Source organism: Paroedura picta, chromosome 2 (genome assembly GCF_049243985.1).
Source record: "Paroedura picta isolate Pp20150507F chromosome 2, Ppicta_v3.0, whole genome shotgun sequence".
NCBI classification, from domain to species: Eukaryota; Metazoa; Chordata; class Lepidosauria; order Squamata; family Gekkonidae; genus Paroedura; species Paroedura picta.
In genome coordinates this window covers 81,734,498-81,758,556 of record NC_135370.1, presented here as the reverse complement: position 1 = coordinate 81,758,556, position 24,059 = coordinate 81,734,498, and the positions used below count along the sequence as shown (strand labels likewise).

General features: G+C 44.6%; 1 protein-coding gene across 2 annotated transcripts in view; it reads right to left on the bottom strand.

The window, feature by feature from the left end:
- B4GALNT4 (beta-1,4-N-acetyl-galactosaminyltransferase 4) overlaps positions 1-24,059 on the bottom strand; it is a 226,960-nt gene that overhangs the window by 61,171 nt on the left and 141,730 nt on the right. The window lies entirely within an intron of this gene.

Here is a 24,059-nt window from a genome sequence, read left to right as displayed (position 1 = left end):
AGCTCTGAGTATCCTACGTGCATAGGTCATACCAACTGAAAATTATCCATGGCCATCTGACCAATGAAGACCTCATGTAAATTCAAGAGTTCTGGGCAAAATTAGGAATCCAAGTGGGATACGGTGCAAGCAATTTTATTTGAAAAGTGCTTGAGATTCTGGGATACCCACTGTTTGAGGTCTTTGAGCCTCAGAACACAAAGCAATACTACTAGATGATCCTGTATGGATGGGGTGATAGTGGAAAAATCAACTTTGCTTGCCACCATCACTGCCACAGGCTCTGTTTGGCTGGACTTGATCTAAGGTATCCTGGAGCATCACTCTTGCAGTCATCCCAGTCACATCATAGCACTTAGTTTACAGCAAGGGTCTACAACATGGTATTCATGGGTACCACAGCCACTGTCAATACTTTTCCTGGTGTCCAACAAATGTTCTTAGAAAATGGGTTTGGTGGAGTGGCACTTTTGTATAGCAAGGCTTCTGATTTGCCTTTGGAGATTTAATTTCTTATGCAGATATACAAAAATGTTGCTTTAGCAGGAGCTGCCACCACAGCAGAAGGATCTTCACTGTCTGACTGAAGGTAAGCTCTGGCAGCCCTTTTGGGGGGTGATGCTGTCCTGTGGCAGTCATTTTGTGCCTGTGCCCACCATACTGTGTCAGAATTCCAAAGGTGCTCACAGGATGGGAAATGTTTAGGAACCCTGCTGTATAGAATCAAAGTGCTTCATGATATAGCACCTAGGAGAGGGAATCTACAGACAACTGCATTCATCAGAAGGTGATGAACTCCATGGCACAACTGTAAGCCACACCAGATGGAAAATCCCCCTGAGCCATCAGAAAATCATTTGGATGCAAAAGTGGATTGTATTAACTGATCCCCCCCAAAAAAATCCCTGCAGGGGTTCTACACTATTCTCTGCCTAACCACCAGCTAGTGATCTGTACTGTCCATGACACAGCAAGCACAATAATTATTCTTATCCAAAACACTAATTCCAGTATGTGATCTGCTACATTGTTTGGACTGAATGTGAACTGAGGGAGAGCCATGGCTAGCATGGTGGCCATTAAATCCTGAGCAGCTCCAGATAGCGCAGACTTGGCATGGGAGGCTGAAGTCCCCCTCCCCCAGCATTTATCTTAAGCCCTGTAGGAGTCCAGTACCAAAACTGACACCAACTCAGGCAGGTGGAATGTTAGGCAGCAGAGAAAGTGGTCCATCAACCAAATTCTGATTTTGTTGTGGAGCACAACACTCAACACTTGGTAAAATTAATAAAGACACCCTGGTCAAGGTGATCAACTTACTACAGACCAAAGCAGCCTCCAGGGCGTACAGACTATTCACAGAGCACAGTGAGACAAACCTACTCCTGAGAACTCAGTGCATCTTTCAGCAATGGGATAACCACCCCTTCCTCCTATTTTTGCAAGCTGTATAACAAACAGCTACCAAAGAACTGAACACCAGTTCTGCCAAAAGTCCTGCCTGCATGTACATTTTATCAACTGCATTACTGCCCCAAAGATCGGAATGAGAGATGTTTTCTGGTGATGACACAGGATGCTGGCCAGTTAGTACTGGGAATAATGAACTCCTGTTTCAAAATTACAAAAACTTGAGCCTGAACAGGAAAAGTATGCTTGGACAGAACACAAGGAGAACACTTTCATAATATGTCCACAATACATGCCTTGCTTAAAATATGATACAACAGTCTTACCCTAAGCCTAGCAATATGTGCACATTGACTGGGAGTGTGGCACAGTTGAGAACTTAGATGTGTTTCCTTGGAAGAAATTTGATTGAAACCATTGGATCTCTCCTCACCCCCGGAAGAAAAAACAACCTGATTGAGCTGTAAGGCTGTTCTCACAAATGAAGAGTTTGGGGGTGGTTTTCTGTGGATATTTTCATACAGGTTATTTGTCTTGTTTTTAATACCATTAAGAAGATGATTTTAATTAAATTTAAATTTAATTTCTGACTTGTATTCCACCCTTCCCTGGTGGCTCAGAAAGGATGACAACAAGATTTCATATAATCCCTACAAAAATACAATCTAATTATAACATTTTAAATTTAAAACCAACAAATCACAGCTGCCACCTCCTCATAAGGAAGTATACTAATAGACTTAGTAAGCTGAGGGGGCCATATGAAACTTTAAGAGAGTCTGTCTGTCTATCCGGGTGGACTATTAGGAAGGGAGGCAGTTTCCTGAATCTTGTCCTCTACCCCCTCCACTGAGGAGCTTTTTTTAAAAAAATCATCAATTAAATATATATAACATTACAATATGTATGTACAAAATTATCTGAATTCCCAGCTTTTGTTGCTGAGATATGCATTTTCCCTTGTACCTCTCCAACAAAAAGGAATAGAGACTTGCTTTAAAAAGCATTTGATGCACACAAATTCTTATAACATTACTAGAGGCAAAGACTGTTGGACCACAACGGGGACTAGAATGCACACCTGCACTGTGGTTTTCCAGGGGGCTAGCTAAATGGCAAAAGCTCCTGCCCAACCCTGGACTCTTGATGTCAAATCTCAAGGAACATTCCTGACCCAGATGTCATCAACCACCAGCCTGGATATCTCCTGGAATTGGAGGTCATCTGCAGACTATAGAGATCAGCTCCCCAGGGAAGAATGGCTGTTTTGGAGGGGGGACTCTGCAATGACATCTCCAGGCTCCTGGAGATGAAAGGGCTTGTTTGGGAGGGGGGAACTTTGAGGCACTATGCCCCAGAGAGGTTGCAGGATACCAATCTCCAGTTGGGATCTGGGGATTCGCTGGAATTGCCAGCCATTTCTAGGCAACAGAGATCAGTCCCCCTGGAGAAAAGGGCTATTTGGGAAGGGGAGCTCTCTGGGTTTGAATCCCATGGAGGTGCAGGGATGCCAGGGTCCAGGTGGGAAACAAAGAGAAATACTGTGTGGTAGTAATTGCTAATAAGAACAAAAATCCAATAATTAATAACTTGTCAGTTTCTTCCTTCAATGAAAATATTAAATTGATAGCAAAATTTGCTTGAAAAACTGATAACCTTTCAGTCTGTACATTCTTCAGTTCAGTTCAATATCAAACTAAATAAAAACAGTTGTATATTACAATCAAACATGAAAACATTGGTTGGAAAAGAACTTACAGAGGGTTTCTCGATTACTGCATCTGTCAGCTTTACTCAACTTTTTTAATCATTGAGAAACCTCTAAAATATTCTCCAGGCTTTGAGAAAGACCAGAAGTGGGATCTCCAAGTCCCAGCTGAAGGCTAGCATCCCAGTCACTGTTCAGGGATGCCAGGCTGATTGGGAGGGGGAATCTCTGAATTGTATTCCACCCTCAACACTGTGCCAGTGTTCAGGGATGCCAGCATCCAGGTGGGACTTGGAGAACCCCAGAATGAAAGCTCCTCTCCAGACTGCAGAGATCAGTTCCCCTGGAGGAAAGAGCTGCTTGGGACAGGGATGGGGGGGGTGTGTGTAGCACTCCCCCCCCAGAGATGTACACAAACATAGAGACAACACAAAGGACAAAAGCATTCCTCCCTTCTCAAATTGCAGACCTTATTAACCACACAATCACCTCTCCAGATAGGAAATACCTGAGTGTTACCCTCCTTGGATTGCTCTGAGAAGCCATTGGCAATTTGTACAATGGCAATTTGTACAGCTTGGTGTAGTGGTTAAGAGCAGTGGCTTCTAATGTGTGAACTGGATTTGATTCCCTGCTTCTCCAACATGCTAGTCACAGTCCTGTTAGAAAGTGTTCTCACAGAGCAGTTTCTCTCAGACCTCACACAGCCTCACCTAACTCACCAAACTGTATACATTTCCATTGCCTTAAAGAGGTGTAGTTAGAGCACAGGCAGAAGAAGCTGTTGCAGGAGAATGGTTTAGGTCTTCTTTTACTTGCTCATTGACTGTTATGGGATTCTTTTCCTTTAAATTTTGACCTTCTGGCCAATGGCTTCTCAGTGTAATCCAAGGAGGGAGACATTCACGTATTTCTTACCTGGACAGGTGCCTTTTTCTCCAGGAGAACTGATCTCTGCAGGCTGCAGTCAAGCCTTCATTCTGGGGGTTCACCAGGGCTGATTCTGCATTTACTTTGTTTTTTTTCCTTTGTTGATCCTGCTGAATTCAGATCAATTTGAACCCAGGCCTTCCTCCTTCCTATCCCCCAAATTGAAAGACAAAGGGTTCTGCACTTGATTGAAGCTCAGAGTGGGAAAGGAAGCAGTGGTCAAGAAGCTGCTTATTTTTCTTTTCTTAAATGAGCTGCACAAGGCTCTTTCTTTCTTTTCCTGAAAGGAGGGGGAGAGGCAGCCTTACAGAGAAAAATAAATCCAAGAGGCAAATCTTTGCTGAGAGAAGTGTGGGCTTCTGGAGCACAGTCACTTTAAAATAAAGCCCAAAATGAGGCCAAAATTAAGTCTTGGGAGTGAAGTCTTGCAACTGGAAAGCAGGAAGTCTTTGAACTCATGCCCTGACCAATCAGGATCAGACGACTTTGCTAGGTCAGCTTTGAAGGGAAGAGGGGAGGAAGTTAATCTGGCAAAATGTAGAACATCTACACTTATACTGGGAGCTTAAAAAATAACAACGTATATCTGTTCCTGGAAAGGCAGCGTCACCGCAGATCAATCTTGGATGTTGCAGAGGGAAAATTTAAAGCGCCCAAAATAAAAATGGAAATCAAATACAGTTCAGAGGGGAGGGGTTTATTCGGGCTAGAAGAGGATACAAAGCAAAGTGCAGAATCGACTCAGGTCCCACTTGGAGGCTGGCCCCTGACCAGTGGTGGGCATGCTAGCTGGTTCCTGGAGATCCCACTTCTGGGATTTCTCAAAGCCAGAATAATATTTCAGGGGTTTCTCAATGGTAAAAAGTTGAGAAAAGCTGATATAGAGGCAGTAATTGTAAGTTCTTTGCCAACCAATGATCTCATATTTGATTGTAACATACAACCGTTTTTTTAATTTACTCTGATTGAACTGAACTGAAGAACGTACTAACTGAAAGGTTTCCAGTTTCAGTTTTTAGGAAACTTAGCTATCAAATATTTTCATTAAAGGAAGAAACTGTGATAAGTTTATAAATTATTTGATGTTTATTGTTATTAGCAATTACTGCCATCCAGCATTGTCTTTGTTTCCCACCTGGAGCCTGGCATCCCAGCACCTCCATGGGATCCAAAGCCAGGACTTTTCTTCAGGAGGACTAATCTCTGTTGCCTGGAAATGACCTGTAATTCCAGCAAATCCCCAGGTCCCAACCTCTCCTATCCTCCAGCCTCTCTGCCACACCCTCCTCCCAAGCAAGCCCTTTCACATCCAGGAGCCTGGAGATGTCATTGTAGAGCCCCCCCCTCCAAGAAAGCCATTCCCCCCTGGGGAGCTGATCTCTATAGTCCAATTCCAGGAGATTTCCAGGCCACAGCTGGAGGTTGGTGACCCCCTGGGCCAGGAATGCTCCTTGAGGTTTGGAGGTGGGGCCTCAAGAGTCCAAGGGTGGACAGGAGCTTTTGCCATGTACCCAGCCCCCAGGAAGGCCACACTGCAGGGTGTGCATTATAGCACCCACTGTACTCCTGGGTACAACGGAGTTTGCCTCTAGTAGAATCATAGTGTTGGAAGGGGCCATACCCTTGTTCAATGCGGGATCATCCTAAAACATCCAGGATAAGTATCTGTCCAGCCACTTCTTGAAGACTGCCAGGGATGGGGAGCTCACCACATGCTTAGGCAGCCTATTCCACTGTTGATCTACTCTGACTGTAAAATCCCCCCTCCCCCAATATCTCCATGTAGTTTAAAGCCATTACTGTGGGTCCTATCCTCTGCTGCCAACAGGAACCTTTCCCTGCCCTCCTCTAAGTGACAACCTTTCAAATACTAGACAGCAATCATGTCCCCTCTCAACCTCATTTTTTCCTTTTCTATTGTGCATTTAACAACATTCACATGTGCTGCACTGCAAACTCAAATATGCTCCTTGTGCCACTTCTGAAAACACCTTACCTTGAAAGATTTCCCACATCATCTTACCTAGACTGTCTTCTACCTATTTGGCTTTGAACACATCCAAAATGTCTATTTTTGTGTTTCAAAGTTCAAGGAAACATGTAGTCCTACAGCCAGAAATCCCAGGATGACTTCAGGAAAAAAGCATATGGAACAACTTGGCAGAATTGCTCACTGAAAACAAATAAGAGCTGAGAGCCCTCTGGAGCCAAGGGATAGCAAATGGGTGCATGTTTGGCATCTGTGTTTAGACAACATTACCATACAAGGAGAATTCATGGAAATGCCTGGAGAATGAGTAGAGAACGTGTGTAAGAGAAGGACAACACAGGGTGCCCTCTGACCTTCGCACTGCTATCACTCCTGAAGCTCTGAGCAGGCTGACGGGAAATAGCTCAGGCCCGCCCCAATCAGGTTGTGCCATCCACTCCTCATTATACGGAGACAAATTGCCCAGGCGATTAGGGGACTTCGTGAAGGAAACAAAAAGCTTTAGGCTGTGATAAATGACTCCTTGTCAAACTCCTCGTCTGGCAGAATTAATTCCCAGCCAGCTGCAACTAGTGAAGGAAGGAAGCTCAAACCACTTCTGGAGTTCAGCCTCAACAGGGTGCCAGGCTGCCTCTTCCACAGTTACCATCCTGTGGTTTTTAACAGTTTAAGGTAGAAATAGGTCTGCTCAAGGACTTTTGGTGCTCTATGCCAGTGGTCCCCAACCTTTTTATCACCGGGAGCTGGTCAATGCTTGACAATTTTACTGAGGCCCGGGGGGGGTAGTCTTTTGCCGAGGGATGTCACTGCCGCTGCCTGAGCCCCTGCTCCACTTGCTTTCCCGCCGGCACCCCTGACATCCCGCCACCTGCTGGGGGGTGCTGCTAGCAGCAGCTGCACAGTGCCAGGCCGAGGGGGAGCCCCTGAGGGGGAGCCCCGGCCATGGCGGCCGCTGGAGAGCACCAAAGGTGAGCTGGCGGCAGAGTCGCAGGGCAGCCCCTGAGGCAGTAGCCGGGGAGGAGGACAAGGAGGAGCCATGGCCCGGTACCGACTGATCTACGGACCGGGACTGGTCCCCGGACCAGGGGTTGGGGACCACTGCTCTATGTAGCAAATAAATTTAGAAGAAGAGTTGATTTTTATACCCCTCTTATCACTACCTGAAGGAATTTCAAAGTGGCTTACAATTGCCTTCCCTTCCTCTCCCCACAACAGACACCCTGTGAGGTAGGTGGGGCTGAGAGCTCTGACAGGTGGGACAGAACCGCTTTGTGAGAACAGCTCTAACAGAACTGTGACTAGTCCAAGGTCATCCAGCTGACTATATGTGGAAGAGTGGGGAATCAAGCCCAGCTCTCCAGAATACAGGCCACTATTCTTAACCGCTATACTGACTTTACTACCCACTCATGCACCACAAGGAAGCTGTCACTCATTCTCCTCACCCACTTTGTGACAAGGCATGTGATGGGGAAGTTGTCACCACCCTCCTACCTCCTTACTGGCAGGCACAGCATCCAGCCTAAGCAAGTTGATAAGAAACAGCGTGTAAGCATCAGATGCTGCAGAAGTAGTGTTCTGTTCAGATACTGTTTTAACGTGTTTTGGACCCAGTGTATCTGAGCGACCGCCTTCCTGCCTATACCCCCAAAAGAGTCTTACGCTCTGCTACCTCCTGCTGGCTGCGGATCCCTGGCCCCAGAGAAGTGCGTCGGACCTCAACAAGGGCCAGAGCCTTCTCGGCCCTGGCCCCCACCTGGTGGAACGAGCTCCCTGAGGAGATCAGAGCTCTGCCCGAACTTCCACAGTTCCGCAGGGCCTGCAAGAGGGAGCTCTTCCACCAGGCATTTGCTTGAGGCCGACTGACTCAGAACACCTGCTGGTCCCCCCAGACGCCTGCCCATGACTCTCCCAAAGTTACTGTTAATTGTTACTATATTATAAATGTGGTTTTGTAATCTTTTGATGTTTTATTGAAAGTTGTTTTGATGTTATTCCATAATGTTCCAAGCAAGTTATAATGTTCTGTGTAAACCACCCAGAGCTGCAAAGAAATGGGTGGTATAGAAATCTAAACAAACAAACAAACAAACAAACAAATAAAATGTACTGGAATCTGAATTGCATGTGTTTTACTGATATTGCCCATTGTGGTATTTCCCCAAGCTCTTGACAGCATGAAGAAGAGTTGGTTCTTATACACCGCTTTTCTCTACCTATTGTCCTGTAAAATGAGGCTAAAATATTCACTCAACAATTGGAACTAATATTGAGAATAGGGGACATAAGGGAAATACAATTAATTGTCATATTTGTTAAAGTATTGTAACCTTTAAAGGCCAGGTGCAATCAGGCAAGGTGGGTGTATGGTCAACATGTCCTCCCTGTGCCTCCCCTCCTCAAATCTTAAGCAGATAGCTTGAATAGGAGAGGGGAGGGCTGACATGTCAACCCCACGCCCCCCTTCTCCAACCATTTTGGAAGTGGCTGCCAACTTGGATCAGGGAGGTGAAATGCAGGGAACCCCACACCTGCCCTCTGTGACCCTTAAGGAGCCAACTGCCATTTTGGATTGGGGAGGGAGGTGCACCTGCCCTCTCTGACCCTCCTGCAGCTGGTTGGTTTGAGCAGGATAGGGTACAGCCCCATGCCAACCCTGCCCAATCCATGCCACCCACATACCCACAGGTGATCCAAGAAGTCTCTCCCCAGATCAGCTGAGTGTAAAGTGGTTTGAACCAGTGGTCCCCAACCTTTCTGAGGCTGGGGACCGGCAGGGCATCGGGCCGCGCCCACCGCGCCCGCTCATCGGGCCGCACCCCCGGGCCACGCCCGCACAGCCGCGCGGCCCGGCCCTGATTCCCTCTCCCCGCCCTCCCGCAGTAAGAAGTTTCCCGGGCCGCAAGCTTGCGGCCTGGGAAGTTTTTTACTAGGGGGGGGCGGGGAGAGGGAGCCGCGGCCCGGCGCCATGGCCTTCGCGGCCCAGCGCCGGGCCGCAGCCCGCAGGTTGGGGACCACTGGTTTGAACCATTCCCCTTACAACCCGACAAACAGCTGATACTTCTGAGAGGCTTCTCTCATTGGGATCAGTGTTTGGCAGTCTCAGTGGCATCTAGGTCCCTTAATGCTTTGGCGCCTGAAATGATTTGGCTATACACAGATCATTCAAATTGCTATACTGAATCACTGATTTGGGTGATTCAGATTTGGTTGAATTGATTTGGGCTTCATCTGAAAAGTACTGAATTTTTATTCAGTGTACATCCCCGCAAAGTCTCTCTGTACAGACACATCCCTGTTGCTATCAGGCAGCCAGATGGTGCCTTTAGCCTCCACTTCTCAGCATGGGTCTAGAGACATACTGTGATCTTTCCCCCAAATATTGCTCTGTCTCTTCCTTCTCTGTCTCAAGTGTGTGATCAACCTCCCAAAAGTAAAATCTTCTCTCATTTTCTCTCCTACTCACACACACAGAGAATATTAGCATCACCCAGACAGGACAAGGAACAAAAAGCTTTTGGTAGCAGCTACATCTAAACCTATTATTTCTGAGCTGACTTCTAAGTTTAGACATCTTGGGGGGGAAATCTCTTATACTGGGGCCAAGAACACATTGCCTTGGAACTCAAATGACAAACATCTCAAACTGGGTAGGAACAGGAATTAACATGGAAATGCCCCTTTCACTATCTCTGTTCTAACAGAGAGTCAGGCATTTCCAAGGGATCAAAATCCTCTGCAATTAAAAACAGCACTCTAATGCTATTATTACATTGTTAGAGTAAGTAACTGTTCTGAAAAGATAAAATGCATGGTAATTAAAGCATACATTCCTGTATTAACTAGGTGGTTTTCTTCCTAACCTCAACTCTTGTGGTTTCTCTCAAAATTAAAATACATAAAACATCTCATTTTGAGACTGTCTTCTGTTTTGAACATTAGGTATCCATTCTTCCTCCCTCACACTATTATTACAAACTGGTACTTATCTCAACTTGACTAGCACAATGTTGTATATTAGGCAGTTCTGAAATAAAACAACATCACCATTCTAATTTGGTAACAGAAAACCCAAGAGCTTTCTAGTACAGCTCTTATAATATTTCATAACCCAAAATTATTTGAATGGCAGGCCTAATGTAAGGGGGGGATGGGGTTTGCTATTTTATTTATGGTTTTAACTGAAAATGTTTTAAACTATTGTTGTAAATCATGAGGAAAGATGAGATATAAATGGTTTAATAGACAAATCCACCAGGATTTTTGGGGGGAGGGTTGCCACCCTGTCGGGCCTGGTGTTTATAAGGCCCCAGAAGCCCTGCACTAAAGGATACTTCTGTGTTCCCTTTTAGCGGTGTGGTGGCCAATGGGGCCTGTTCCGTGGCAGGCCTGTTAGAACTACAGAGGCCTGCAAGGAACAAACAGTGCCCTGGATGGCACTGCAGGGAAGACCAGGGCATTGTTTGTTTAGTTTGCAGGAAGCTACAACACCCACCGCCACCGCCCCACACCTATTTATCATTACCGCATTTCGGGGGGGGCTCCTTTCAAGAAGACACTAGGTGTCCCGCTTAAATGTGTCCCCGGGGGGGGGGGGCTCCACAGCACTGTACCGGCAGCAGTCCGGAATGGCACCGTTGGTGCGAAATCAGCCAGAGTGTGTCTAGTTAAAAATCTCCCAGTAAGCTTGAAAGCAGAAGGGAGATTCAAACCCAGATATCTTGCCACCCTCACAAGTGGCTCATGGTGGGTAACAATGTAATAACCTCATGTAAAATCTCATAACAATCCCCTTTGGCAGCATAAAAACTACCCTGTTCTTGAGCCACAGGGGGCTGATGGCAAGGGAGAATTTTTTAAAAATTATATTTCCATTTCTTAACTGCTGCTCCCAGACCTGCCAGCTCACGGTGGCTTACAACGGTGGTCCCAGTTGTAAATAATCTTCCTCCTCTAAATAATCTTCCAAGCTTTCAGTGATTTCCTTCCTCCGGTCTGTTTTCCCAAATTCTTCCAAAACGCCTTTGATTTTTATGTTCCTAGCTTTAGATTCTACTTCCAGGACTTTGGATTTGTCTTCGGCCACTCTCTCATGCTCCTGTTGATTAACGTCCAGATGTTGGATTCTCGTTTGGTGTGTTGCCGGCTGTGTTTTCATCAACTACTTTTTTCCAACCATCGATTCTGTTTGAGAGCTCTTTCTTGGTGTCTTGAATCTCCTTTTCAGCCTTTTTGACTACTTCTAATATATTTGAATTGCCCTTGCATAATAGGCGATACATCTGTGCATTGGTTAAGTTTTCCATTGCAGTATTCATCAACTCCGCAGGATGCATACACCACCACATAATCACAAATCACGGACAGGGCGTCTCGCGAGAGTTCAGGAGGTCAGGAGTTATCAGTTAGTCAATCTCCATGTTCTGTCAACAACTCCCGCTGGGCTCTCCATCATAAGATCTTAAGCTCTTTCTTTTGTTTATTTTAGCAAGTGTATTTAGCTAGCTTGCCTCCCGTCCGAAGAGAGAATTCACTTGCAAATTGGTTAGGGGGGGAGAATGGGGGCTAATGCCTGGCTTTAAAGAAAGAGAAAGCGAACAGAAAACTCACAGTCTTTATGCTGGTAATTTGCCAGACTGCCGCTCCTTGTGTTGATTATTCAAGCTGGGAAGAGATAGCCTGAGAAGAATTCAGGATTCTATGCAGCTGGTCGTTTCAAGATTAGAAAGTTGTTTTCGACAGCGGCGCCATTAAGGCCCCGAGCACAAGCAGCGGTGATCTGGAGAACTTAGTCTCCACGGATCTGTAGGACCCTCAGGATGCCATTCCCGGCTCCTGGGGCGACCAGCGAGCGAGATTTGTGCACCTCGCTCAGGTCTGCCAGGTGCTTCTGCTCCTGGCCTTCTGCTTGGTTCGGGAGCCAGTTACAGAACGGACTAGCACTGCGCCATCTTCCTGTCGTCTCCCGAAAAACAATAATATTTAGATCCTGGCACAATGCTCTAATTACTTACACTACTTGATGTACTATTACACTGTTTGTAAGATACAGGCTGGAGTTGTCTTTCATTGCACAAAGGCAATATATGTGAAAAGGCCTCCAGCTTTAATTTGTTTGGGCATCAGCTCTCGTGCTTTCATTTCCTTAACAGTAATAAAAAGATGCATATGGTTGTTTTCACCTTGACACGTTATAAATATCCACCTTCCCAATGACTCTGCTCATTACTCATGCAGATTTTTTACAAACTAAGATGGCTCCTCCAGCAGAGAACAGATGTCTGCTACCAGGTAATGCTTTGGAATATTAAAAAGCACATGGATTAAGAACTTGTAATATGAACACTTGTGAAACAACTGCTGCAGGTGTGACCTAGCTAGTGTCAGGAGGAATCACCACAGAAAGATACATTCAGAAGACAAGTAAAATACAGGGTGAGGGTTGCCTGCGAGGATACATGGGCTAAGGGAAACCCATTTTTCTCTGGCCAATCACTCTAACTCTGCCCAACCAACTCTACCTTTCCTTCTCCTGTGGGGTCTTCATTTCCCTCCCTCCACCCAACTCTGTCCATGCTCCCATTTCTCCCACCCCACCTGCCTGCTACTGAATCTCCTGCCATATTGAGCTGCAGCATCACTCTCCATGACTCCTTCTATTGGTGGCTGCTTTTACATTTGTTGTTGTTGTTGTTAGGTGTGAAGTCATGTCTGACCCATTGTGACCCCATCGACAATGATCCTCCAGGCCTTCCTGTTCTCTACCATTCCCCGGTGTCCATTTAAATTTGTACCTACCGCTGCAGTGACTCCATCCAGCCACCTCATTCTCTGTCGTCCCCTTCTTCTTTTGCCCTTGATCGCTCCCAGCATTAGGCTCTTCTCCTGGGAGTCCTTCCTTCTCATGAAGGCCAAAGTATTTGAGTTTCATCTTCAGGATCTGGCCTTCTAAGGAGCAGTCAGGGTTGATCTCCTCTAGGACTGACCGGTTTGTTCGCCTTGCAGTCCAAGGGACTCGCAAGAGTCTTCTCCAGCACCAGAGTTCAAAAGCCTCAATTCTTTGATGCTCAGACTTCCTTATGGTCCAACTTTCACAGCCATACATTGCAACTGGGAATACCATAGCCTTAACTAAACACACTTTTGTTGGCAGGGTGATGTCTCTGCTTTTTAGGATGCTGTCTAGATTTGCCATAGCTTTCCTCCCCAGGAGCAAGCGTCTTTTAATTTTTTTGCGGCAGTCCCCATCTGCAGTGATCTTGGAACCCAGAAAAATAAAATCTGTCACTATCTCCATTTCTTCCTCATCTATTTGCCAGGAATTGAGAGGGCCAGATGCCATGATCTTCGTTTTCTTGATGTTGAGTTTCAAGCCAACTTTTTCACTCTCCTCCTTCACCCACATCAACAGGCTCTTTAGTTCCTCTTCGCTTTCTGCCATTAAGATTGGTATCATCTGCATATCTGAGGTTGTTGATATTTCTTCCTGAAATCTTGATCCCAATTTGTAACTCCTTTAACCCCGCCTTTCTCATGATGTGCTCTACATACAAGTTAAATAGGCAACGCGACAGTATACAGCCTTGCCAAACTCCTTTCTCAATTTTGAGCCAATCAGTGATTCCATACTCAGTTCTCACTGTTGCTTCTTGATCTGCATATAGGTTTCTCAAGAGACAAATAAGATGTTCTGGCAAATGCTGGCAGGGGCTCATGGGAATTGTAGTCCATGGACATCTGGAGGACCACAGGTTGACTACCCCTGCTCCACACAATCAAAGGCTTTAGCATAGTCAATGAAGCAGAAGTAGATGTTCTTCTGTAACTCCCTAGCTTTCTCCATGATCCAGCGTATGTTGGCAATTTGATCTCTAGTTCTTCTGCCCCTTTGAAATCCTGCCTGTATTTCTGGAAGTTCTCGGTCCACATATTACTGGTTCCTAGCTTGTAGGATTTTGAGCATAACTTTCCTAGCATGAGATATGAGTACAATGGTGCGGTAGTTTGAACATTCTTTGGCATTGCTCTTCTTTGGGATTGGAACGTAAACTGACCTTTTCCAATCCTGTGGCCATTGTTGAGTTTTCCAAATTTGCTGGCATATTGAGTGTAGCACTTTTACTGCATCGTCTTTTAAGATTTTGAATAGTTCAACTGGAATGCTGTCACCACTACTAGCTTTTACATTATGGCAACCCAAAATGCTTCTGAACTCTAGCTTTTATTTGCAGTAGCTGCACACAGACATTGCTATGAACTTGGATGGTGTGTGCATTAATGCCCCAATATAGAGAGTTTTATTCCAAGCCAGATATTTCTGCACACCTGAAGTTTCAATCCAGATCTACAGAATCCTCAACAAGTGCCACTGCTGTAAGGAGTTGCTTATCTGCATGGAGGCCAGCCATTGTCTTAGTAAATGTACTGTTATGTCAGTATCTTAACTCAGCCTAACAACACGCATATGTCAGCAAAGAATAAAGACTCCAACACTATGCTGTGTGGGCTCTTTCACTTCTGTGAAGGAAATAGCTTGTATAACATATAAAACTATCATATGGTTGATGCATGCAGCCATGTCTGATTTGTCAGGCATACATATGGCAGGAACTCACTTGACATATACATGCTGCAAAAGACACATACATGTATGCTGACACTGTACATGCTATTTCCTCTACTGCACAGTGATTTAAGCACCATTAAAATAATAATAATATTTAATATTATTATTTCATATGAGAAAGAAGTGAAAGAAAGCCAAGGGGAAAAGGACTGAGAAAGGTGGTAGCCTTTCTACCTCTCTCTTTGCCATTCATTAAATATGTAGTTTGGGTGAAGAGAGGACAGCATCAGGTGTTTAAGGTTCAGGGCTAAAAGAAGCTACCATTTCTGCAATGTCATGGAAAATCATTCTGCCTGTAAAGGTTGAGGGCTATAGGAGATGGGAATATAACTGTTATTGGTTGTATCTATTGCACCAAAGACTACAACGTTTCCGTACTTGTTGAGAACAGAATGATGCACTAACTTGGCAAATTCTAAAAAAATGTCAGTGGATTTCAATGGAGAACCCAATCCTCTCTGTTCATATCACTATCATGAAACTGCCACATTATGTATTTGTCTACTTCTTTTATAACTCAACTTTCCCACTGAGACACAAGGTAAATATCAAAATACTTTTACAAATTCAATAAGACAATGTAAGACATTCAGTAAACAATGCAGCAGTTCTATTTGGACTATAGCATTTTAAAAAATCCCCCCAAATGCATCTGTCTAAGGCATAATACACCATAGCGAAGAAAGCAGACAAACATAGAAAATAATGCAGTAAAAGCAAGATGATACATGCAAAAAACATTACAATGCAGAATCCTATTCCCTCATAAAAGCCACCTCCTGACCTGTTTATTATGTTACAGTTCTAATCCCTTTCTAAAAGTGCCCTTGGTACATTTCTGTTTTGCACAGTCCATAGAATGATACAGCTGTAGGAACATTCCTTACCACCTTGGGTATGCTGTTCCACAAGGGAGGCAGCCGTCAAAGAGAATGTGTGTGAATGGCAAGTTACCAATATGATGCATTTGCAGGTGGCATCATCAGGAGGCTTTGCATGGATGCACAAAGTTGTTGCAGTGGAACATATTAGGAGAAGTGGTCTTACACATATGTAGGTTCAAGGCCATGAAGGGCTTTGTAGGCAATAACCTGAGTCAGTGATTGACTCAGTAGTCATAAGGTCTTGACTACAAGACAACCTTGTCCCCTGTTATACTCTGACCAGCTGCCCATCAGCCAGCCTTCTCTAGAAGTATTTCCATGGGATAACCTTGAACAGACTATATTCCTAGCTTTGCTACTGAGCACATTAACTGAAGGTGCCAGGGATTAAATCCAGAAAATGGAAAGCCCATGCTTTGCCATCAGCATAATTAGAGAAAAGGAAGCAGCACAGAATCATTTGGGAGGGACTGATGGTGCCTCTTCTCTGAGCCCACATTACAGAGGGTCAGCATTGCAGAAGGAAGAAGATGCACCATGGACTCCTCCCAAGTGTTTCTGGTCTTTCCCAATGCCACTATGATACAGGAAAGAGCAATGCTCCTGCTGCTCCCAGGCAACAGTGGAATCTAGAGAAAGCTGCAGTCCTGCCTCAGCTGCATGTACGTAGGCAGGGAATAAACAAGGAGATTGTCTGCTAAGGTTAAGCTATAAAAAGTGATGGGCTGATTATACCATCTGGAGATTTGCCCTCCTGGATCCAAGCAAGTCCCATAAATGCACTCCAGGGGGGCTTGGCTTTTCAAACACAAACTGGAAAGTAGGATAACATTCCCTAGTTCACCCAGTTTCACCACCTCTCAATTTCATCTTCAGATTTAAACTGATGTCGCTCCTTAATCATCTAGTTCTGAAGAGTGGTTTATTGATTAGCTAGACTAGATGGGAATTGGTAGCAGCCAGTAAAGGGCATTGGTAATTCATCCATTCACTATTTTTTTACCAGTTCACAAAGCAGCAATCTAATTATGCAAAAGCCCTTAGTTAAGATTCACATTCTTGTCACGTTACTGCTGTCATTGGCATCATCCCACTTTTTCAGCACTGGCTAGTGCTCCTTAGAGATGCATCAGACGCTCTAAGCACATTAGGTCTTGATTTTTAGAGTCTTTACACTATGGATTTTTCTTTGCAAATATACTCTGAGCATCTGGTTATACTACTTGTAATCCAGGATAATATTGATGACCGTATTTCAGAAATGAAAAGAAGCTTTGACTCAGATTCAAGTCATATAAAGAACATATATATGTACTGAAATACAAACTGAAATATTTGATCAACACATAAAGCATATAACAGGGTACTTCTTATGCCCAGAATTTCTAAGGGATGAGTTTCTTACAAAAGAGGACCAGTGACATGAAGAAGTGGACAACCCCATATTGTAGTGAAATACAACTTCAAGAGAAGGCCAATAATTGCAACCTAAAGTCAGTTTGCAACTTAACATGTATCACATTTATCACACATGCACGCCATCCAAATCTGCGTAAATATTGAACTCCACAAAATGAATCCATTTGAAAATGTCTGGTGACAGAAAGGATGTAAATTCATAAAGCCCAACTTTGTTGCTTCCCTATTCCTGCTGCAGTCCAAAACAACTGGTAAAATGTTGTTCCTGGAGGATATATGTTTCCAAGTGCTATCCAAAAAGTATACATTTCAACAAATAATTTGAAAGATGTGTATCATGTATTTATTACCGATCTTTTATCACACTGAAATCCTGTTATCTGTCTTGCATGACATTAAACCAATGTTATAAGTAGGAGAAAGTTTCATTCTTGACTTCCTGAGTTATTGAAGGGAAAACATTGCCAATATGTACTGTAATTTATTGATTGTCAAGGCTTTGGGATAGACTAGAACGGTGGTCCCCAACCACCGGGCCGCGGCTTCCTCTCCCCGCCCCCCCCCGCAGTAAGAAACTTCCCAGGCCACAAGCAAAAGCGGCCGATTAGCTAGCAACCTGGCAAGCTTCTTTTTGTGAAAGGGGGGGGAGAGGGAAGCAGGGCCGCACATGTGCGTTTGCACCATGCGCGGATGCAAACGCGCATGCATGGCCGCGAGATCGCCCTCCCCACCACTGCCGGTCCGCAGCCTTAAAAAGCTTGTGGACTACTGGACTAGAAGACTATCACCTGTTAAATTCTGGTCCAACTTCTGTTTCAATATGTGTCTATATTCCTACTGTGGTGCTGTTATGTGGGACTAATTGTTACAGGCAAGTTTAGTAACTGAATAATACTATGAAAGAGCCTCTTGTGGCGCAGAGTGGTAAGGCAGCAGAAATGCTGGCTGAAGCTGTCTGCCCATGAGGCTGGGAGTTTGATCCCAGCAGCCGGCTGACTCAGCCTTCCATCCTTCCGAGGTCGGTAAAATGAGTACCCAGCTTGCTGGGGGGTAAACGGCAATGACTGGGGAAGGCACTGGCAAACCACCCCGTATTGAGTCTGCCATGAAAACGCTAGAGGGCGTCACCCCAAGGGTCAGACATGACCCGGTGCTTGCACAGGGGATACCTTTACCTTAATACTATGTGCTTTTTTCTTGCACGTTTTGTTGTTGTTGTTGTTGCTTGGGTTCTTAACTACCCTGGTTCTCCCCTTGCACCCTTGCACACTGTATGTTTGTTGGTCATTGTCCTCCAAATTTTTCTTTGAGTTTTTCATGTGTTTCCAAACAATATGAAAAACCCGGAGAAACTAAAAACAAAACAAAACAAACTTGAGAGAACAATGGCAAACAATATTGTATGTAACAATGGGGAGAAGAATGATGCACGCTCTGTCTTCTCTGGATTAAATTTCAATTTGTTTATCCACATCTCGCTCATTAATGACCCCAAGCACCAGTTCAGATAATTAACAGCATCCTTGGACTTAGGTGGGAAAGAAAGGTAGAGCTAGATATCATTCACATATCAGTGATCAGTGATACACAACCCATAACTCCTGATGACCTCCCCCATTGGCATTATAGGGATATTAAGTAGCATGGGGGCAAGGTTGAATCCTGTGAAATTCAACAGGCCAAAAGCCATGGGACAAAGCATGAATCTCCCAATGCTACCTTCTGAGACTTATCTCTCAGATTGGATTTGAACCATTATAAAAGGAGGCCCCTTAGTCCCAGGACTGAAGGTGACTCAGTCATATACTATGGTCAAAAGTATCAGGGGTCACCAAGAGATCCAGCTCCTTTGAGCTAAAGATTCCAAGGATTCTTGCTTGTAATGCATTCTATATTTTCCATATTTCGATTCTGTATGCATTAAGAGTGTGCTATTTTTGGAAGGGCAGACATCAAGAATGGGAATTTTGCATCTAACATATAAAAGCAAAATATACTATTGTTTAATATAAGACCTCACATTAATTTAGCCCTGTTAATCTATTGTAGCAAAATAAAAGAGAAGCCCAGTGACACTTAAAAGACTAAAATATATATTTCAGGATGAGTATTCATGAGTGAGAACTTACTTCTTCAGATGGTAGCAGAAGAAAATCACTTTGGACAAAAGAAAACGAAAGAAGGGGAGGTTGAAAGATCAAGAATGGTTATGGAAGGGAGCTTGGTGGGAATCCTTTTATATATCTTTTGGGTATGATTCCCCATTGGCATGGATTGGGTTGTTATGCACAAAGGATGATGAGGGAGGTCAGAAGTCCCCGTTTACCATGGGGAACAAATAAAGTGTAATAAAGTAGGATCCATATAACTAACTAAGAAAGAAGCCATCAGAATATGAGAAAAGTTAAATAATACCTGTAAAGGGTTATAGTATGATACAACTCATTAAGAGCCAATTAAAGTATCTAAAAAGTACTCCTGTTGAGTTATTAGAAATTCCACTGAGTATGCATACCCAAGAATCTATCCAGGCCTGCATGAGATATAATGTTTAATTTTGTGATAAATTCTAATTCAGATCTCTCATGCTGCTCTCTCCTGTTGAAGGCTTTGGAGGGGAGTTGTTTCTTTTGGGGGGTACAACTGCGATTTTCAGATTTGTAACAGTATGTTCAGGAAGATTAAAATATTTCCCCAGGGTTTTCTGAATGTTGCGATTTCTTATGTTAGTTTTGTCTTCATCAGTTCTCTCATACAAGGACTGACCAATTTGTCCAATATAATCAGTTAAATGGCACATGATACAGAAATTTGTAGGAACAACTACCATGAAAGAAGCGGTTATAAGATCCCCTCCTGATGAAGGCATCCCTGGACATCAGTGTCCTAACCAAATACTGCTGGAGTAGACACTGGCTATCTAGACTCATTTCAATCCACATTCAGGATTGATCTGCATTGGGAGAATCTGCATCTGCATTGATTTTTGTAGACTTCTCAGTAATATTTGATACCATTGTTCATGATATCTTTCTGGAGAGAGACTGGCTCGTTTGGGGGTAGGAAGTACCATTTATTTATTTATGTATGTATTTATTTATTTGTTTGTTTGTTTATTTATTTATTTATTTATTCATACATACATACATACATACATACACCGCCCCACCCAGCATGCTGGCTCCATGGTTTACATAACACAGAAGAAGAATTGGTTCTTATATGCCACTTTTCTCTACCAGAAGGAGTCTCAAAGCGGCTTACAATCACCTTCCCTTTCCTCTCCCCACAACAGACATCCTGTGAGGTAGGTGAAACTGAGCAAGGCCTGATATTACTGCTCATTCAGAAAGCTTTATCAGTGCTGTGGCAAGCCCAAAGTCACCCAGCTGGCTGCATGTAGAGGAGGAGCGGGGAATCAAACCCGGCTCGCCTGATTAGAAGTCCGCACTCCTAACCACTACACCAAATTGGCTCTCATCCTTAACATTTTGCTGACTAATATTTATGAAACGCTCCTGTGGGCAGAGTGCTGTCTAGTGTGTCCGAGTGTTGCTTCTGCTCACAAGGGCCAATCCAGCCACGCCCAGACCGGATCGGGCCAGCACGTGAAGCGCCTGCCCAGCCTCACGGCCTCAGACATCCCTAACTCTCAGGGCCACCATGTCTGCCATGCTCCGCCGCTACACCTGGCCGCCAGCAGAGCATGCAGTGGGGTCCATCGGCTGGCTGCCCTGGTCCATGAGGGCCACCTGCCCCAGCACCACAAAACAGGCAGATGCAGTGCCAACCGCTCGGGAGACAGCGGTGGAGCGCACAGTGGGGCACTGCACCCAGCTGCTGTGCCAAAGAGGGCCCCCTGCTGCTGCGCTGCCTAGGAGGTGCCCCCACCAACTGTGCAACATGCCCGCCATCAACAGGCACCAGGACATGCACTGTGCCACACCAGCTGTCCACATTCCAGCCACCCGCACAGGGCGATGCCACGCCGCTGCCAAGGAGGCAGTATCGCCACAAGTCCAACGTGCTGCCCGCTGCACCCATGAAGCACTGCCAATGCCCATGGTGGGCTCTGCAACGGGCTGCTGCCCCCAACGACGACGACACATAGGACCAGCCGCTGCATCGCAGGTTAGCCGGGACTCTGACATGTGGCCTACAAGCCCCGAGGCCGACGCACTCCTACCCTGACACCATCGGGGTCGGGGGGGGGGGGTTAGAGGCAACGAGCTGGCAGCCCTCTCCACCCCTCACAAGGCCGCCCTCCCTCCCTCCCTCACGCTGGCGCCCACTGCATTCTGTCCTGCAGCGGCCTTGAATACTAGTACCTAAGTTACATATAATATTTTAAAACATCTTAAAAACAGTCATACCAAACTGTTTCATTTAAGAGCGTTTGGTTTTCAGGGGGAAGAATATAACAATGTTTAAACAGAGTCCTCTTGCTGTTCATTAGCCCCCACCAAATGCTTGGCGGAAGAGTTCTGTCTTACAGGCCTTGCAGAACTGACCCACTTCTAAGGTAGGTCTGCTACTGCTTTCATCAACATTTTGCCCAGAAAGATTAGAGACTGGGCAATAACTGGCCCATCATTTTTCTTGAAAATAGCAAAGCAAAATCTAGTAACCTAAAGAAAAAAGTGGTTGTAAATTAATTATTCATGTTGCAAAATACAGAGAAACGTAGTTACAAGTGAAGCATCTCATTGACTGGATGCAGCAGAAAGCTTGCAGGTCATAAAGCCCTGCTATCTAGCTGAATCTTTCTATGGCAAGTGCTTCCAAATATTAATTTGCTAAAAAATAATGGAAAACATAGAGAGAAAATGGAACATGCAGCAAAGAAAAATAATTTTCTGGGTTACTCCTTCTTTTAAAGAGTTACATTAATGTGATTCTAGTTTCCTTCTAATAATTTAGAAGGATTAATATTCAGTTCACTTTTATGTAATATATATGTAGGGAAATATATTAATTGTTTCACTGCGCTGCTTGCAAAGTATGCTTAAATAGTTCCTAAACCTTTTCTGGGAAAAATCATTAAAATGAAAGAATAAAAGCTTATTAACAATCCAGATTACAACCTGAATCTGTGGGACTACTTGTAGTCGACAGAATCCCATGTCTCTTAAAGGGTGTAAAGAGAAGAACAGTTGTACGATTAACACCACGTCTTCCTCTTTACAGAATAAAATCTGCAGCAGTTATGTTACCTGCCAATAAACGTATCATGTAAAGTGATTGCCAAGGTCAAGCCAAGTGATGGTGGCTCTCAATCTTTCTGCTTTTAGAGTTGTTATATATATATAAAACTAGCATCAAAGCCCATTTTTAAAAAATGGGCTTTGAAAGGGGCAGAAGGGGGAAGGGCCCCCGGCTGGCGACCGTGTTGGCGTGGCATCAGCAGACAAAGGGGAAAGGGGACCGCCCCCCAGCAGGCGCACAATGCAGAGCAGTGGCCGCCAACAGTGGAGGAGGCAGCGACAGGGGACGGGCAGGACATACCCGGGCAGGACATACCGGGCGGCTGCTGCTGGTGGCCATCAGCTGGGCATGAGTAGGGGCTGAGGGGCGGGATTTGGCGGAGTGGGCTGCCGGGCTGGGCCCTGCGCAGGGCGGTATTTTTCTGCAACTGCGAAGGGTCTGGCGACTGCCTGTGGCCGGGTTGTCAATTGCTGGTTTCTAAGGTCTTCCTCGACCTGTTTAAGCCATGTTTTTTTTGGCACCAGTCATTGAATCTTCCATTCAATTGTTTGTTCTTGCCAGAGGAGTTGATGAGGCAGACTGCTGGTGCTCATTCTGCAGACATGGCCAAACTAATTCAGTCTGCGCTTTTGGATCTGTTCTTTTAATCTGCGGCTGGCTGTCACATTTTGTCCAAATGGTTTTGTCACATAGAGAGACTGGAAGAATTACTATCATTTTTTTCAGCAGGAAATAAATCCTGTCATAAAAGGCTAATAGTGATTAGGATGCTGGAATAGCTCCAGGAAGACCCAGGTTCAAATCTCATATGAACCTTCAAGTTTACTAGGTGACCTTAGCAATTTATTCTCTCAGCCTAACCAACCGTCCAGGGTTTTTTTGAGAATAAAATGGGTGCGATAAGAACTATGCATGCTGCTCTGAGCTTCTTAAGGAAAAGTCAGGATAAAATGATTAAGAGATAGGCCTTGCCCACGTTGATATGCTATTCATAGAAACACAGAGTCACATGAGATAGCATTGTATTCCACTTGCAATGTTTGCATACTTTGAAGCTAGTATGTAATTCATTTCTTAAAAGGTTTGCTTCACAGACAAAGTAAAACTGGTTGTACAGAATTTTAATTTATGAAAACTTAAAAAAACTTGTTCAGCATACTTTTTTAAAACTAACTCGCATGAGTGCATCACTCCCCTCTACTGGTGGGAGGCAGATCTGTTCAGAAATTTGCTATTGATTCTTCCACTTCAAGTGTCATGCAAATTACACATCCAAAGGTTATACAATTCCCACACACCCATCCACATTTCATCCTTGCAGTTGCATTCAATGCATCCTGCTAGGAACTCATAGTTAAAGTACATGGCAATACTTCCTGAGTAAAACCTACATGGCATATTAGTATTGCTGTAGGAGCAGCTTCAACCACAACCATGGCTTTGTTTGTAAGCCATATGCTCAGGATCTCTGTACCCAACAATGTGAATATCTACAATTACCCTCTGATAGCACAGAGCCCTTCACGCTCAAGCTCTAAAATTAGCCATGCCTTTAAGTTGAACCTTCTGAACGCTCAGCAAGAAAGAACCGAAACAAAAGGTCACAGGTTGAGACATTTCTGCTGCCACCTTGTCTTTGACCTCTTCTGTTGCATATTTGTATCCCTGGTGCATTGGTTTGCTTGCAGGGAGGGAACAAGCAGACCTAGATAGTTTTCTTTGATATTACATCAATGCAGAAATAGATCCAGTTGGAAAGCATATTATTTGATAATCAGATATCTTAGGGTGAAGCAGAAATGGTTCTTTTATAGAAGCCCTGTCATTACTGAACTGTGTGGGAAATAAGGCCTCTGGGGAACAAATTTTGGGATGCAAAAGATTTCT